Source organism: Protopterus annectens, chromosome 4.part1 (assembly GCF_019279795.1).
Source record: "Protopterus annectens isolate FY-2018-M chromosome 4.part1, PAN1.0, whole genome shotgun sequence".
Lineage (NCBI taxonomy): Eukaryota > Metazoa > Chordata > Ceratodontiformes > Protopteridae > Protopterus > Protopterus annectens.
This window is the reverse complement of record NC_056734.1, coordinates 971,095,579-971,112,288: the sequence shown is the minus strand read 5'-3', so window position 1 is coordinate 971,112,288 and position 16,710 is coordinate 971,095,579. Positions and strand designations below refer to the sequence as shown.

At 38.1% G+C, this 16,710-nt stretch overlaps 1 protein-coding gene across 2 annotated transcripts in view; it reads left to right on the top strand.

Annotated features, from left to right (window-relative positions):
- The window catches only part of DIS3L2 (DIS3 like 3'-5' exoribonuclease 2), a 4,570,298-nt gene that overhangs the window by 3,750,602 nt on the left and 802,986 nt on the right, over window positions 1-16,710 (top strand). The gene's annotated exons all lie outside the window — the stretch shown is intronic.

Genomic DNA, 16,710 nt, shown 5'->3' with positions numbered 1-16,710 from the left:
TCTGGGAAAATCCTAGTATTATTACTGGCAGGTGATATAAGAGTTAGGGAGAAGGTTTTTTTGTGTGACTGTAAGAAGTTGAGTTATTGTAGATGCTGCACATATGAGGGTTGAATCATCTGCATATTGTATGATAGATGCTTGACAAGAGGCAGTATTAAGATCATTTATGAATATGATGAAGAGGAGGGGCCCTAGGATTGAACCCTGGGGGACTCCAAGTGTAAAAGGAAGGAGTGGGCATAGATCTTGCTTCCATTTTACAGCTTGCTGGCGGCTAGATAGATAAGTTTGAAACCAGTTAACAGCATTAGGGTTGATATTAAAATTATTCCGAGTGGACAGAAACTTAGGATGGGAAACTGTATCAGATGCTTTAGACATGTCCAAAAAGACTGAAGACACTATTTTGCCATTGTATCTAAATTTATTTATAGTATTAGTGAAACGTTGAAGAGCTGTAGTAGTGCTGTGATATGGTCAGAATACATTCTGTGACAATGAGATTATTGTTTAGAGAAGGTGTTTAAGAAGTTGAAAGTGGATACATCTTTCCAGAATTTTAGAAAGTGGTGAAAGTATAGCAATGGGCTGGTGGTTTGTTAGTTCTGTTGAATTGCCTCCTTTGTGTAATTGTGTAATATATGCAATTTTCCAAATAGTTGGGACATACTGTTCTGTTATAGAGTGGTTTATAAGTATCGACATAGGGAAGGCAATAAACATCCGCTGTTAATTGTGATGGCGCAGTGGTAACATTGTTGCCTCACAGCAAGAGGTTCTCCGGTTTAATTCTCGCCTGGAGTGCCCTCTGTTTGGAGTCTGCATGTCCTCCCTGCATTCGTGTGGGTTTCCTCCGGGTGCTCCGATTTCCTCCCACATTACAAAGACATGTATCTGGAATATTTCTCCCCAGGCCTCCGCTGAAAATTGGCTTTGTTCCAAGTTGGACTTTCCCAGTTAACAAATCTTAAATAAAAATAAAAATAATTTTAGATATTCTGCTGGCAAGTTATCTGCTGCCAGTAAAGTGAGTTTCAACTTCTTTAATAGCTTGCAATAGTTTGTTTTGGGACTGTTTGAAATGAGAATGCCTCTACAAAATTGCTTGGATTGTTGGGTGTTGGCATTGTAGGAGACATGCTATTCTTAGCCAGTGCTAAAACACTTTCAGTGTAGAATATGTTAAATTGTTTAGCAATATTGTTTGTGTTATCAGGTAAGTTGGGGGGGGGGGTTGTCATTTGGCCAGGATGAAGTATGTTATTGATTGTGTTCCAGAAATTTTGTGGATTCATTCTGTTTGATTTCCTTGTTCTGTCATATTACACAAATAAAATGATTGCATTGTAATCCCACATTGAGTTACTGGTTTTCTCACTGTTCTCCATTGGCCAAATTCTTGTCTCTGCTTCGTTTCCAACGTGCTCTCAATTCTTCTAGTCAACTCTCATGCTCCTTTTCTTCTCTCCAACATTTTCTATTGAAATACTGGAAAAGGTTACACAGGTACTTTCTCTCTCAGTTCTTTCTTATCAGAAGAACAAGAAGCATAATCTCCTTCTCTTTCACAGCTCACTTTTTGTTGGATAAACGTTTGTATTTCCTCCTTAGCGTGCAGTTCATCAAAAAAATGATTTTGCCCTTCCAGATAAGAATACATTAAAGAAAGCTGGATACAGTAGTTTGAATCTCATACCTCCGTCTCGATATTCCCTGAATAGTGGAATGAATTTACTTCTCTTCTGCCTGGTGAACAGTGAGTAATTATTCTCCACAAACACTCTTCTGTCTCCCACTTTTAGTATTTTGTCCTTCTGCCACAGTTTTGTCAGAATCAATTCCTTCTGCTGGTAGGATTGCATCTTTACCATTAAAGGCCTAGGTTGCTTTCCTATAGCTAAGTTTAGAGCATACACAAGATGTGCCCTTTCAGCTAACAACTCCTGCTGCAGAATACCAGTCCAGTTGCTTATTTGTGCTTTCATAAAATTAATGCAGTCTGATCCTTCCAGCTTCTCTGATAAAGCTGAAAATCTCAGGTTTTCCCTATGTGCTCTGTCTAATTCTGTTATTTTTTTTAAACATCTGTTCCTGAACAGTCTCATATTCAGCTAGGCTTTTCTTCATTTCAGCCTCTTTCTTTTGCAGGTTTATTATTTCATCTGTATATCTGTTTAAAGCTTCTTCCATTTTTCCAGCCTTTTGTTGTTTGTATTGCTATACTCCATCAGTGTTTTGTTTAGTTTAACCAGGTCTTTATGCAGTTGTCCAACCAAGAAAGAAGTGAGAAAAAAGCGCCTCAGGAATAACTTCACCAATAAGTAACAGAATGAAGCACTTGGAGCCTCCAATACCACGAACTACGATTTTATTCAACAGAAACAACAGCAATAAACGCTTAACTTGTTCACCGCATTTTTCGTCAACCATGTAACTTCTTCAGCAAAAAACACAGTATACCACACTCCCCCTTTTTTATTCAAATTGTTACCCAGGTGAATCCAGTCACATTAGTCATTCACTTAATTGCTAATGAAGGCAGTCACAAAGGAAGCTATTTTGCTTAAAGAAACGTACATACTGAAACCATTTACACAATGGAATAGCAGAAATGATTTATCTTTGATCTGTTTTAAAATATATATTAGTATGAAGTCATATCAATAAATATATACACTATAACCATAAAATATCTTAGAGAAGTTTTGAGCAAGTCAAAAATAGTGTCGAATACGACTTTGCAGGATAGAGGTTTATTGAAAGAGCTATGTGACAACAAGAATATAAGAATTTCAAGACCAGATAAAGGTGGGTGGGAAGGAATGGTTATCATGGATAATATCATATATGGATCTAAAGTGGAGGAATTATTAAGAAATGAGAATAAATATGAAACAGTGTCCCTTAATGAGATAAACATTGCATATTCTAAAATAGATTTTGCACTTACGGAGCTTTTAAAAGATGAATTAATTGACAAACTTTAGATTTTTTATATGTTGAAAAACCTTTGATTCCTGTTATTTTGGAATAGTAAAGGTGCATAAAGATTACTCAAAACCCCCCGATTAGACCTATTGTTTCGGCCTCTGGTTCAAAAACATATACCTTAGCGAAATATATAGATTCCAAAATTAAAAAATTTTGGATAAATCAAGAAGGTTTTCTAAAATAGTCCTGGGATTTGCTAAGAAAAATTGAACAAAGATTATTTGATAATAACACAATATTTTTAACAGTGGACATTATTTATTTTCAGTTATACCACATAATGTTGGGATGGAGTGGTTTTTAGAAAGTCTCTTGGATACAAAGAAATTTAATTGGAAAGAACTTTGAGTTATAATGGAACTATTAGAATTAGTCCTACTTAATAATTTCATAGTATTTGAAGGAGAATTTTTCAGACAACTGCAAGGAGTTGCTTTGGGGGCCTGTTGTGCCCCCACTTATGCAAATATTGTTCTCAGCACTTGGGAAAATAAATGTTTACTTATTCCACCATATATAACTACTGGAGCTTCTTTAAAAGATATTTGGATGACTTGTGGTTTTTTTGGACTGAGGGGGAATAAAAATTGACTGAATTTCTACAGTATATTAACAACACCACTCGTTTTCTTAAATTCACACATAATTGTAATAAAGAAATGGTGAATTTTTTAGATGTGACTATTTATAAAAATCAAGATAGTAAAAGTTTAGAGTCAAAGATTTTTAGAAAAGAAACATTTTCAAATTCATATTTATATTTCACTAGTGCCCACCCATTTAAGCAAAAGAAACATCTGGTTAAAGGTCAATATATTAGAGTATCTAGAATGACTACTGAGAACAAAGAATTTGAAAAATAGTGTAGTAACTTAAAGCACATGTTCTTAGAAAGAAAATATCCGGAATATTTAATAAATGAAGTGAAGAAACAAGTTGTGGATGGGAGGAGTGGTAGATTTGGTCCAATATTAGGACAAAGGTTAGACAATGTAAATTTTGATAATAGACAAAATGAAATGGAGGTTAGGAATTATAATAGTTCATTCATGTTGAATTTTAACTGTGAGGCAGGTCTAGTCAAACAAATAGTTAATAGAAATTGGAAAATGTTTTCAGAGTTTTCAGATTTAAACACAGTTTTCCAGCAACCCATCATGTTTAGTTATAGAAAGGACAGGAACATTAAATGTATTTTAGAAAATAATATAAGATATAGTGAAATGAATAACAGCAAAAAGGGCACATATAAATGCGGTAGATGTGCACAATGTAAATATGTGATGAATAAAGAATGTCACTATCTACTTGCTAGGGCTAGGTTTCTTGTAAGGATACATGCCAGTTGTGACACAAGTGGTATAGTTTACCTGGCTGAATGTAAAAAATGTACCTCCTTCTACGTGGGGAAAACAGAGAGGGCATTAAGAAAAAGAATTTAAGAGCACACATATGAGATGCGCAGACAAGATCAGAGAAATGTCCTGTATAAACACAGTACAATATGTAAAGAAGCTCATTTTTTGTTTTTTTTGTACTGGAAGTAATCCCTCTTGATGTTAGAGGAGGGGACTGGGAAAACACAATTGAGGTCAGGGAACTATACTGGCAATTAATATTGGAGGCATGTAGGATACCGGGACTAAATGAACATATTTAATTGGCACCGGTATTGAAACTAAGAGCTGCAAGACTATAACTAATTCTTATGATGCTCTTTTTTTAGAATGTTTTTAATTAACTTTTTATATGTTTATGTTAGTATATGATCCATTTTTGAGTTCGGACAAAATTTTTTTTTATATATGTGTAAAATGTGTTAGCATGAAAGATCAGTTTTTTCTTAGAACTAACAATATGTTTTTTCATCACAAGAGGGCGCCTATATACCTTGCATTTATACATATATGCTTACATTTATATTTATTTTTATATTTATTAGATAATTTTGTATTTTTATAAATTTATAGGATATTTTATGGTTATAGTGTATATATTTATTGATATGATTTCATACTAATATATATTTTAAAATAGATCAAAGATAAATCATTTCTGTTATTCCATTGTGTAAATGGTTTAAGTATGTACGTTTCTTTAAGCAAAATAGCTTCCTTTGTGACTGCCTTCATTAGCAATTAAGTGATTGGTTAATGTGATTGGATTCACCTGGGTAACAATTTGTATAAAAAGGGGGGAGTGTGGTATACTGTGTTTTTTGCTGAAGAAGTTACATGGTTGTCGAAAAACGCAGTGAACAAGTTAAGCGTTTATTGCTGTTATTTCTGTTTAATAAAGTTGTAGTTCGTAGTATTGGGGGCTCCAAGTGCTTCATTTTGCTAATTCTTTATGCAGTTGTGTTATATCTTCCTGTAGGTTATTGGAAGTCATGTCTGAAGGTTGTATTGCTTTTTTTGCTTAACGGCTGTAGAACTTTCCCCAGTTAGTGTTTCTTCCTCACTTTTTGTGGCTGATTTTTTCCAGGTTTCTGTATTTCTTTATTCCTGGCATTCAGGCACTGCACTTACTAGCCAGTTACTGAAATATACCCATAAATACAAGTCTACTGGCCTTCTCTGCTGAGTTTCTGTCTTCACACTGGGAGAGCTAGAAATAAGCTATTACTCAGTGTGCAGCCATCTTGGAAGTCCTTGAAATAGTTCTTGTTGAGAAACATCAAGCTCAGCCTTTTCTTCATTTCATTAACTGAATTTTTGCAATTTTTGGTCATCTGAATAGCTAGTTTAAGCTTCTTTTTAATTTTTTCAGCCTTTTTTATTTGGCTTTTTATATTCCATCAGTTATTCACTTATTTTAAATGTCTCTGAATGCATTTGATTCAACTTTTATATTACTAAATGCTATCTCCTGTACAATAGCTGAAACTTGAACTGCATTTTGCTGTGCGGCTGCACATTTCTTCCAATTTAGAGTTTTCTCTTCACTTTTTCTTGTCGATTTTCCAGTACTTTCTCCAAACTTATTTTTTTTGCTGGCATCTAGTAAGTGTAATGACTAGGAAGTTAGTGAATGTTATCCAGTTTGATACCCTTTGCTGGCTTGTTTTTTACACCTGCTGTTTTCACTATGGGGAGAGCTGTAATCAACCTATTGATCATTGCACAGCCATCTTGGATATCCCTGCTGACCCAGGGGTCTTTGAAGATAATATAAGCTTCTTGGAAGCCTTCCACTTAGTGGGCTTATGCCTCCAAGTGGAAAGGTTTGTCAGTTTGTGTGGAGTTATACCTTGTTGATGCAATCATTTTCGCTGTTGGTGATTCTGACTTTTGTGATTGGACATTAAGTACTCAAGGAGCATGTTTCAGATATTTCTGTACATCATGACCTTACAGAAGGCCAAATTGTGATTCATATTGTATAGTCATGCAACTATGTAAGTGATTGGTCTGTTTCCATTTCCTTTTGAGGAGTCTGATAATCATTGAGACCAGAGCTTTGTGGTGCACAGGGTTTGCCTGTCTGCTGTTTAAGCTTGTTAGTTCAGCCATGTCAGAGTTCATTTCTTGGAAAAACATTTTTCCTAGTAGTCATCACATGTCAGAGCTTTCTGGTTCATACATTAGGGGAACTGTATCTGCTTTTTCATATCAATACAAGCCTGTTTTCATAATTTGCTATAATTATATTTGCATAACTGGGGCCATTATTGCTTCAACTGCAGCTCCTGTGTGTGAGTTCTCGAACATAAATAAGTGTTACCTAAAATTATTTCTAAAAATCATACAACCAAATTTATGTTTCATTCCAGAAGGCTTTCTGTACTTTGTAAGCTGTTAAGTATCCAAAATCTCATCTTATGAAGGGTTAACTGAAAATAATGACTGAATGTCTATAGTTGCTGATGAGCAGTCCTATTCTACAGGAAAATGTTTATTTCAACAATGTGAGCTGAACTTCTTACACAGGAAGATACTTTGTGCAAAAATTTTAAACATAGCTTCATCTACCATGGCCAAGGGTTCAGGCTGTGGGTCTCAAAGAGTAGTTGTAAAGAAATTTGGGATGACAATGTAACAAAAATCAAATCACTCATCAGAAGTGAAAGCTGAAACACAAATATCCCCATGTATTTTAATAGTGGCATAACAAAATATATGAAGTTGTATTAATTTGTTTAAGACTATGGGAGAGAAACCTGTTTTTCACATAAAACATTGAATAATGTAAAAGTGTTTTTTTTTTTTGAAAAGAACAGGACAAATGAGGATTTGTTTTTTGACTTTTGATATTGGATCTGAGAGGGCTCCTTATCCAGGACTGTTTGTTGTGTTTTCTCAAATGAGGATTTTGTTAAGTCAACAAGGGACTTCCACATTTCCATGTGGTTTCTGTAAAATGTATAAGTTTGTGATGGGTTCTAATCACTTTCTCCAAGAAACAGTAGAGAGGACATTAATTGTGAGAATTTTGATTGTAACGGTACTTCAGTGATTTATTTAGCTATTTGTATTAACTGTTTATCTTTTTTAAAATGGAAAAACTAGAAAAAAATAGGACAAAGATAATATATTTATACAATTTCTACAAAAAAAATGTTTGTCATGTGTAAACATTCACATAAGTGTAGTAGCTTTGATTTTTTTTTTTAATTTTTATTTTTGAAAACATTCATGAAAGTATTGCAATGAAGCCCAGCAGCCCTGAGTTAATAAGCTACTGGCCAGCCGGTGTCTAGCTGCCCAGCCTGGGTTAACTGGGATAGCACTGTTGAGCGAAAGCTGGACGTAAAACCATCCAGCCTGCCAAACATGAGCTGTGAATTGCTATGCTTAATGTAGGTTCACTGACAGGGCGCAGTTTGGAAGCAGATGACATGATAATATGGAGGCAGCTGCACATCCTATGTATCCAAGAGATGAGATGGAAGGGCAGTGCAAGCAAAGCCACTTGAAATGATGTATGAATTGTGGTGAGAGAGAGGCTTCAGAAGGCAATGTGGGATATCATCAGAATTAAAGACAGACTCATGGCAGTCAGACTACAGTGTAATGATAGGGCAGTATTCATAATCTCAGCCTATGCCCCACAGCAGGGTTGTGATAGTGAGGAAAAGAGTGCATCCAGACAGAATTTGCAAGACCTACTAGATAAAGCAGGACAACCTGAATTGGTGTTGATAATGGGCGACTTGAATGCACATATTGGGACAGACAGAACTGGATATGAGGACTGGCTGGGTCCACATGGGTGGGGCAACGGGAATAAAGAAGGAAAAGCCATTCTAGACTTCTGTCTGCCAAATTGCTGGATGAGATAGGGGAGAAATGGCTCTTGAGAGTACTAATAGGGTGGAGAGAGAGGCATATCCCAGATAACTAGAGATTAAGCATACTCGTGCCAGTGTATTAGAACAAAGGGGACAGCCACAACTATGGGCAGTACAGAGGCATCAAACTCCTGTCAAATTACATGAAAGCTCTGGAGAGGGTAATTGATAAACAGATATGCAGAGTAATAGAGTGTAAGATGGGAGATGAGCAGTACGGATTTAGATCAGGATGTAACACAGTTGACCCGATGTTTGCAGTGAGATGAATACTTGAGAAGAAACTAGAGATGAGGAGAGAGTCCAACTGGGCATTCCTAGACTTGGAGAAAGCATATGACAAGGTCCCTAGAAAGCTGATTTGGTCAGTACTGCAGTAGTTTGAAGTTCCAGAAACATTGGTAGAATTATGCAGGCTATGTATAAGGACCCAGTCAATGACTCAAGTATGGACAGTGTTTGACCTCACAGAGGCGTTCCCAGTGGGAGTGAGTGTACACCAGGTTTCAGCTCTGAGCCAACTGCTATTCATACTGGCGATTGACTACATTAGCAAACAGGTTGGAGGGGACAAATCAACAAAGTTGTTGTATGCAGGCGATGTGGTATTACAGGCAGTCTCTGAGCTAGAACTTCAGTAAAAGATAGGAGAATGGAATGCAAAACTGAAGGCATATGGGAGGAAACTAAGCACAGATAAGACAGTGGTAATGGCAGCCAATTGGAGAAATCAGAAGAAGCTGAGAATAGAGATAGAAAGGAAGCTAGTGGAACAGGTAAACAGCTTCAATTATCTGGGAGGGATGGTTGAGGAGATGGGAAGTCTGAATGAAAAGGTCAAAGCTAGAATTAAAGGGCTGCAGCCAACTGGCATAGTGCATCAAGTGCAGCCTGTGACAGAAGAATGCCAAAGAAGCTGAAAATTAAGCTGTACAAGAGAGTGATGCAACCAGTACTACTGTAGGGTCTATGTTAAATCATTGAACACTTAAAAAAGCGTACAATGATTTATTGAACCCATGTAAGCGAAAGCTTACAATCTTGAATGCTTAGAACAGCAATTTTTTTCCAAGGGAAAAAAGATAGCTGTTCCACAAAACAAAAAAAAAATATTACATAAAGTTGGGGGGCTGTCCTGCACCCCCCAACTTAAATATACCAACTCCATGATCACGCTGCAGTCACGAAAACAGCAAAGTAACGGAATCGGTCAAGTCATTTCTTTCCCAGGGAAAGAATTTGCTTATATGCCGTTTCGCTATTTTGCCTTTTTGTGCTTTCAAGTTTGATCAAGATGCATTCGAAAGAATGCGTCTTTGATCATTTAATAGGAACCCCTACTGTATGGTACTGAGACCTTGCCAGAAAAGGCAGAATAGTTGAAGAAGCTAGAGGTGATGAAAATGAAGTGTGAGAGAAGAGTGGTAGGATGCACAATGTGGGACAGGCGAAGAAATGAGGATATAACAGCAAAAGCCGGAGTAGCTCCAATTGAAGAAAACATTAAAGAGAACAGATTACGGTAGTTTGGAGATGCAGAAAAGCAGAAGACAATCAGGTGAGGAAGATTTAGGACAGACAGGAAGTTGGTAAGAGGAAGCGAGGACATCCAGCAAGAGGTGGATGGATTGTGTGAAAGCAGATCTGTGACAGTCCAGCATGAGTGTTGAAGAAGGCAGGAGTATGGCTCTGAATCAAGAGAGTTGGCAACAATTAACAAGATACCCCGACCCCATGTAGGAAAAATGGGAAAAAAGGGGCTGATGATTTTGATGATTCATGAAAGTATTAGGGTGGTGATCTGGAGACTGTGTTTAGTATAAATGAATTGAAATGGTAGGGATGACCACTGCACAATCTGTTCTTCCTTGCATATCTGGAGGAGATGGGGTATACTCTTTGGACCTCCCTGATGCCTACCTGCATGTAAAGATTTCCAAAGGTTCAAGGCATCTTCCAGGCTTCTACACAGAAACAGTCCTTATTTCCAGGCTCTTCTTTGTGGATCATTCTCCGCCTCCAGCTGCAATATTCTTAACTTCTTTTTCACTTCTGATTAGTGACTTGATTTTTATTACATTAAGAATCCTAACTCTATTCATAAAATACATGGCTGTGGTAGGAGATGATCAGAAGTTGAAAGGATTCAGTGTCTTTCAGTGTCTCGAGGATCGGTTCTTGGCCACTGGAAGTATAGAGAAGCTAAGCTAATATCTGTCAGGGATTCTCTTTGCAATAGTTCCAGTACTTGGGAATCATAGTAAGCCCTGCCAAGTCACAAATGTGGCCCATCACTAGTCACCCTTTCTTGCAAGTCAGTTTTCCATGAGACTGGGTTCTTCTGTTTTTTGAATAGCATCTGAGATTTATTATTCCAGAACAATTCCTACAATTATATGCCACAAGGAACTAGGGCTTCTGGTGGACACAAATTTTCTGATATCATTTGCAAGTCAGAATTTCTACGGCATGTAAGAAATACTTCTGTACTTCAACCTTTGGGCAGTCACTTCCAGGTACCAGGTTACTATCAACATGGACTTGTAAGCCTTCAGGTAGAAAGGATTTTTCATGGACAGATGGCCCAAGGTACACATCATCTTCCTGGAAATTAAGTTAGTTTTCCTCTCCCTGCAGGCCTTAATGAAAGAATAATTACCGTACAATGTGACAACCTGGCAGTGATGTGGTGTATAAGCAAACAAAGAGGGAGGGGGACTTGCTGCTATTCCCTGTGTTGAGAGGTGATGAAGTTATGGGATTGGGCTACATCTGCTAAATGGAAGGAATACAGCTTAACAGGTATTGTAAGTGGAAAGAAACATCATATGATGATGTGCTATTAAAGGGCATTACATTCCTTTAGTCTGAGTAAGAGTCCATCTTATACGCAACTGGTAGCTGCTCACATTTCTGGAGAAGCACCCTCTTTTCTGGATAGGCTTAGCCAATGTCTGCTCATGCCTGAAATGCTCTTGGCTTCTCTTATTCCATTGATGACCAGGGGCACATCCTATCTTGATAGGTTCATCAGTATACTTTTGTCTTCCTAGAAGCCCAGTACTAGGAAAACATATAGGAAATCCATGGACATGTTCATAGGTTGGTACTAGGCTATCAGCCCTAGGGCCTATACATGCCTAGCCATAACAATTCCCTGGATATTTCTTCCCACAATATTTACTTCCCTGGACCGCTGTGGTGACTGACGTGATCACCGGGGTGAATTTCTTATTTCCCATCCAATACCTTGACAACACAGCTCTTGACTGGTTTCATGTCTACCTCTCTGGTAGACAACAAGCAGTACTGTGGCAGAATAAGCTCTCTTGCCTGTTACCAAATACCATAGGAGTTCCTCAAGGCTCCGTATTAGGACCTCTTCTCTTTTCAGTCTTTATAAATGACCTCCATACAGTTATCCTTGAAGCCACCTGTATTCATTATGCAGATGACTCAACTCTAATATGTTCCAATGACTCTCTAGCAAACCTACTAGCTACAACCCAGCTCAGTTTTACCACAGTCGAAAACTGGTTCTCAGATCATCATCTAATCTTAAACCCAGACAAAACCAAGCTACTTCTCTTCTACCCAACGAATAAATCCCCTCCTACACAATTTACTATACAATCCAACAATGGTACCATCATCTTCCCAGACTCCTACACAAAGTTACTAGGAGTTATCATTGACAATAAACTTAGATTTGATATGCATATCACCCAAACCATTAAGTCCGTAAACAAGAAACTTGGGTCCTTATACAGGATAAAATCCTTCCTAACCCCAATGGCCAAAGCGGCCACTGCCTGCTCACACCTTCTCTCTACCCTTCTATATGCCTCTCCCGTGCTTGCTAACCTTAACAAATCTGACCTGAACAAACTCTCATGTTGTTATAATCATATTGCCAGATTTGTAACTGGCTTGCCCTATAGAACTCACCACTGCTTTAACCTGAAAAAACTTGGCTGGATAGAACTCCCAAACCTTCTCCAGCTGAATCAACTTATAGAAGCATTTAAAATTCTTAAACAACCAGATAACACCCCTGCACTGAAAAATATAATAATTCCTTACACCAATCTAAGCTGCCTTCGCTCATCAAACAGACTCCTTGTCCAAACATTCAAATCCCACAACTTAGGCGGTCACGCTCTGTTCACCAACGCCATTGGAAAAATATGGAACTCCCTCCCCAACAACCTCATGCTTATTACTTCCCCAGCTCAATTCAAAAAGAGTCTAAAACTCCATTTTAAGTCACATTGGCTTTGTCCATGCTCAAACCCAGACTAGCTCATCTTCGTTAAACCAAGGCCATACTAATTTCTCAGGCCCAAAAGGACAACCTAGGGTGGGGATATGTAACCCAAAACATGTACTTTGTATATTAGCCAAACTCTAATCTATAATCTGTCTTAATTATTTCGCTAGCATGTTTTTAAAGATCTGTATAATGAACTGTCGTATGTTGTGTTTGTTAGAGCAAGGTAGTTTGTGGTAGTATGTAGTATGTAAATTGCTTTTTATTCTTTTCTATCTTAAACTCTAATATGTAACTATCTATCATTGAGGCTATGTTGGAGCTTTTCTCCCCGGGCCTCCCCTGAAAATGGACATGTATCCAGTCGGACTATCCTGGTCAACAAATGTAAAATAAATAAATAAAATAAAATAAATAAATCATCAAGGTTCCTTTTCAAGAGGGCCAAGGAGGCGCTCTGCTTGACATGTATGGGCAATCTATTCCAGAGTATGGGGTGTCTCTGGGTCAGGAACCTATCCCTCCAGCATATTTTGTTCATTGTGATAACAAGGTTTAGATCCCTGGTTGTGAGGGTGGCTTAATGTCTAAGGTGTTTGCCTTACAAATCCAAGGTTCAGGGTTTGAGTCTCACAAGGGATAACTGGCTAGGCTTAAAATGGCTCGCGAGGGCAGTTAGCTTAGTAGTAAACTATGAACTATGGAGAGTGTGGCTCTGAGGGATTGGGATTTCTTTTAGTGGAGCATGTCCAACAGCTCAGGGTTTGACATGGCCTTGTATGTTAAGCAGAGATCGCCTCTGAGTAAATGATATGCCACAGAATATACCTGGAGTATTTTTAGATGGTCAGCATAGGGCATCTGCTTTAGGCCTGTGATTCTTTTAGTGAGGTATTTCTGCGGCCTTACCAGCTGTTGCAGATGTCTTGTGAGGTACATACCAAACTGGGCATTGTACTCTATAATGGGTCTAATGAGGGGTGAGTACAGTGGAACAGTGACCTCCTTTTTTCTGGATGAAAAGCCCCTAGTGATGAGGTGTGCCACATAGAAGGATTTTCTGACTGTTGTGGCAATGTGGTTATCGAAGGTGAGACCACTACCTGTGTCCCTAAATCTCTCATCACACTTTTGGTGTTTAGTGTGCTGCCACCTATGTGGTAATTCATGGGTACATGTTTTTTTCCCAAAGAGAATAACTATACATTTCTTGGCATTAAGCTTGAGCCCATGGCTCTGGCACCAAGCATCTGTTTCTGTAAGGCCCTTTTGTAGAATATCCACATCATTTGGGAATTCAGTAATGGCTCCCAGTTTACAGTCATCTGCGAACTTTGTTAGCCAGTCCCTTAGTGTTGGCCTGTACTTCAGAGAAGTAGATGCCAAACAAGAGCGGTCCCCCCTGAGGTACTCCACTTTTCTGGAGCTGGATTTGAAGTCGGCTACTTTTACAGTTTGGGTTCTGTCAGTGAGCCAGTTGGCAACCCATCAAGTGACGTAGGGATTTATGCCCAGCTTAGTAAGTTTATCTATGATTCCAGAGTGGGGGATGGTGTTGAAGGCCTTGGTGAGGTCCAGATAGGATATGTGGACAGCCTTACCCTCATCCACAGCTCTGGTGACTGATTCAAAGAAGTCAGTCAGGTTCAGGAGACAAGATCGGCCTTTCACGAACCCAAACTGGGTGGGTCCAGTGTTTGAAGGTTGCCAGTGTCTTTGTTTATAAGTTCCAGGATAATACGTTCCATGACCTTGCAGATCAGGCTCATCAGACTGATGGGACAGTAGTTCCTAGGATCCAAGGTGGATCCCCCCTTGTGGAGTGGGATAACTGTAGCTGTGCACCACTCAGTGGGCATGAAGCCTGAGGTGAGGCTATGATTAAACATGACACTTAGGTGAGGTGCCAGTTAATTTTGTAGTTCATGTAGTACACAGCCCAGGATGTCATCTGGTCCCGTGGATGCTGTATTCTTAGCTTTGGAGAGTGCGGTTTCTACCTTTGTGTGGCCATGATTACCAGAATTTGGCAATCTTTTGGTATTGAGATGGGCCCTTTAGGGGGTGAGAGGGGGATCTTGGGTAAGGGGTCGGATTGATTTTTTTGGCACCTGTACCTACTGAACTTGTTTGTGTAGCACAAATCTTTGTTTTATAGGTGAGCTGTTCCTCGGAAAAGGCGTATTATGTCATGTGTTTGAATCTCCATATAGGGTTGGTCAATTTGAGTTAACATCACTAAAGGTTTTTAAGGTTTTTTTTTTCTTATTGGACCTGCTTTAGAAAGCCTGTTCAACTAAGAGACCTATATTTTGTGTTGGAAGAAATTCGTGCTTCCTGCCTTTGAACCAGCTTAAAGGGCAGTGCTGCAGTTATTGCCATGGAAAAAACTCTTTTTTTGCACTGATCCACTCTTCAGCTATCGAGTCTTCCTGTTGGCTCACTCAGTGGCTCATTTGATCCTCCTGGGACAAGAACCTTTTGGACCATTCATTTCCCTGAAAGCAAGTCACTAGTCATATGGGACTAGTGCAGATTCCCACAGAGGGATTGGGGGGTTTCCTTAATGCTGTGGCAGTTTGTGCTTGTACCAGAAGCATCCAAGAGATTGATGTACATTGGACTTGCCACTATGTAGGTGTTCACCTCTGCTCATACATAATCAAGAGCCCAACCCTCTTGTAAACAGCACATCCATGTGTGCAGTGGTTTCTACTGGGGGGGGGGGTCTACTGCATAAGTGTGTCCAGGCACTTTGCACCCCCAGGAAGAGAGGTGAGCCAGCTCAGCCCCATCATTTCTGTCCTGTTCCAGCTTGCCTAGGTCATAGTCAGAGCTTTATCTGTCTATACCAATGGAGCTGAGGAAAGCTTTCTTTTTGGTAGCATGTACTTCAGCCAGAAGAATTACCAAAATGCAAGCTTTGTATGTAAGCCCACCTTGTCTAGTTTTCTTTAAAAAATATATGAAGTCCTTTGTACAAAGTTCACTTTCATGCTTAACATAGCTATTAAAACTAACCTTAAGATGTTTATGTACATTCCAGTGTTTAGTCCTTATTATGCCAGTAAAGTACGTAGACAGCTTTACTTTTGCTTGTAGAGGGCAAAGGATATCATAAAAAATCAAAAAACAAATTGGCACCAATTATCGTCAGGAAAGCATGGACACTTCATATAAGCTTTAATTCGCTTTAATGAACGTGAACTTCATCAGAATGACCATCTACCAATTTTACAATTATATATATATCCTTATTAATGAGTCACATGTCACAATTTAATAATCATTTAAAGAAGCAACAAACAATGCTCAACAAAAAAACTTTTTTACATACACAAACCTAATTAAAAATGTTCACATGAACAATTAATATGAACTATTACAAATATATATATATATATATATATATATATATATATATATACACCTGTGTATATAAACTATATACATTGTAAAAAACATTTTAAATTAATAACTTCGTTTAAACCTGGTGTAACATCAGCACCTAAACCAGTTTGCCAAGTGCTGTCTTTACAGTCTAATCTGGTTTTAAAATCACCAGGAAATGCTTTTAAGAAATTTGTTTTTTCGGTCATTGATAGTGTAGAAGGGTTTCTGTATGTAAAAAAGTTTTTTTATTGAGCATTGTTTGTTGCTTCTTTAAATGATTATTGAATTGTGACATGTGACTCATTAATAAGGATGTATATATAATTGTAAAATGGGTAGATGGTCATTCTGAGGAAGTTCACGTTCATTAAAGTGAATGAAAGCTTATATGAAGTGTCCGTGCCTTCCTGACGATAGTTGGTGCCAACTTGTTTTTTGATTTATCAGTTTCAGTTTCATATCATAAAAAATGTTACCTATTTTTGGTTGTTTTTTGTGTTTATTTCCATTTGTTGACAGAGCAGACACTGATCCAGGTGGGCCATTTTCAGGCTCAGCTCAGGAAAAGCTGTAGACAAAGAAGCAGTTTTACAGTACAGCTGGAGAGTACAAAAACAGTATCATGCAAAGATATAACAATTTATAAGTCTTTCTACCATTGTGTGATTCTAGGTAGTACAATATCTGGCATGCAAAAAACATTGTAACAAAGTAAGTAGAAGTCTAACAAAGTGATAATCTATCTAATGTGAAGGTATATACA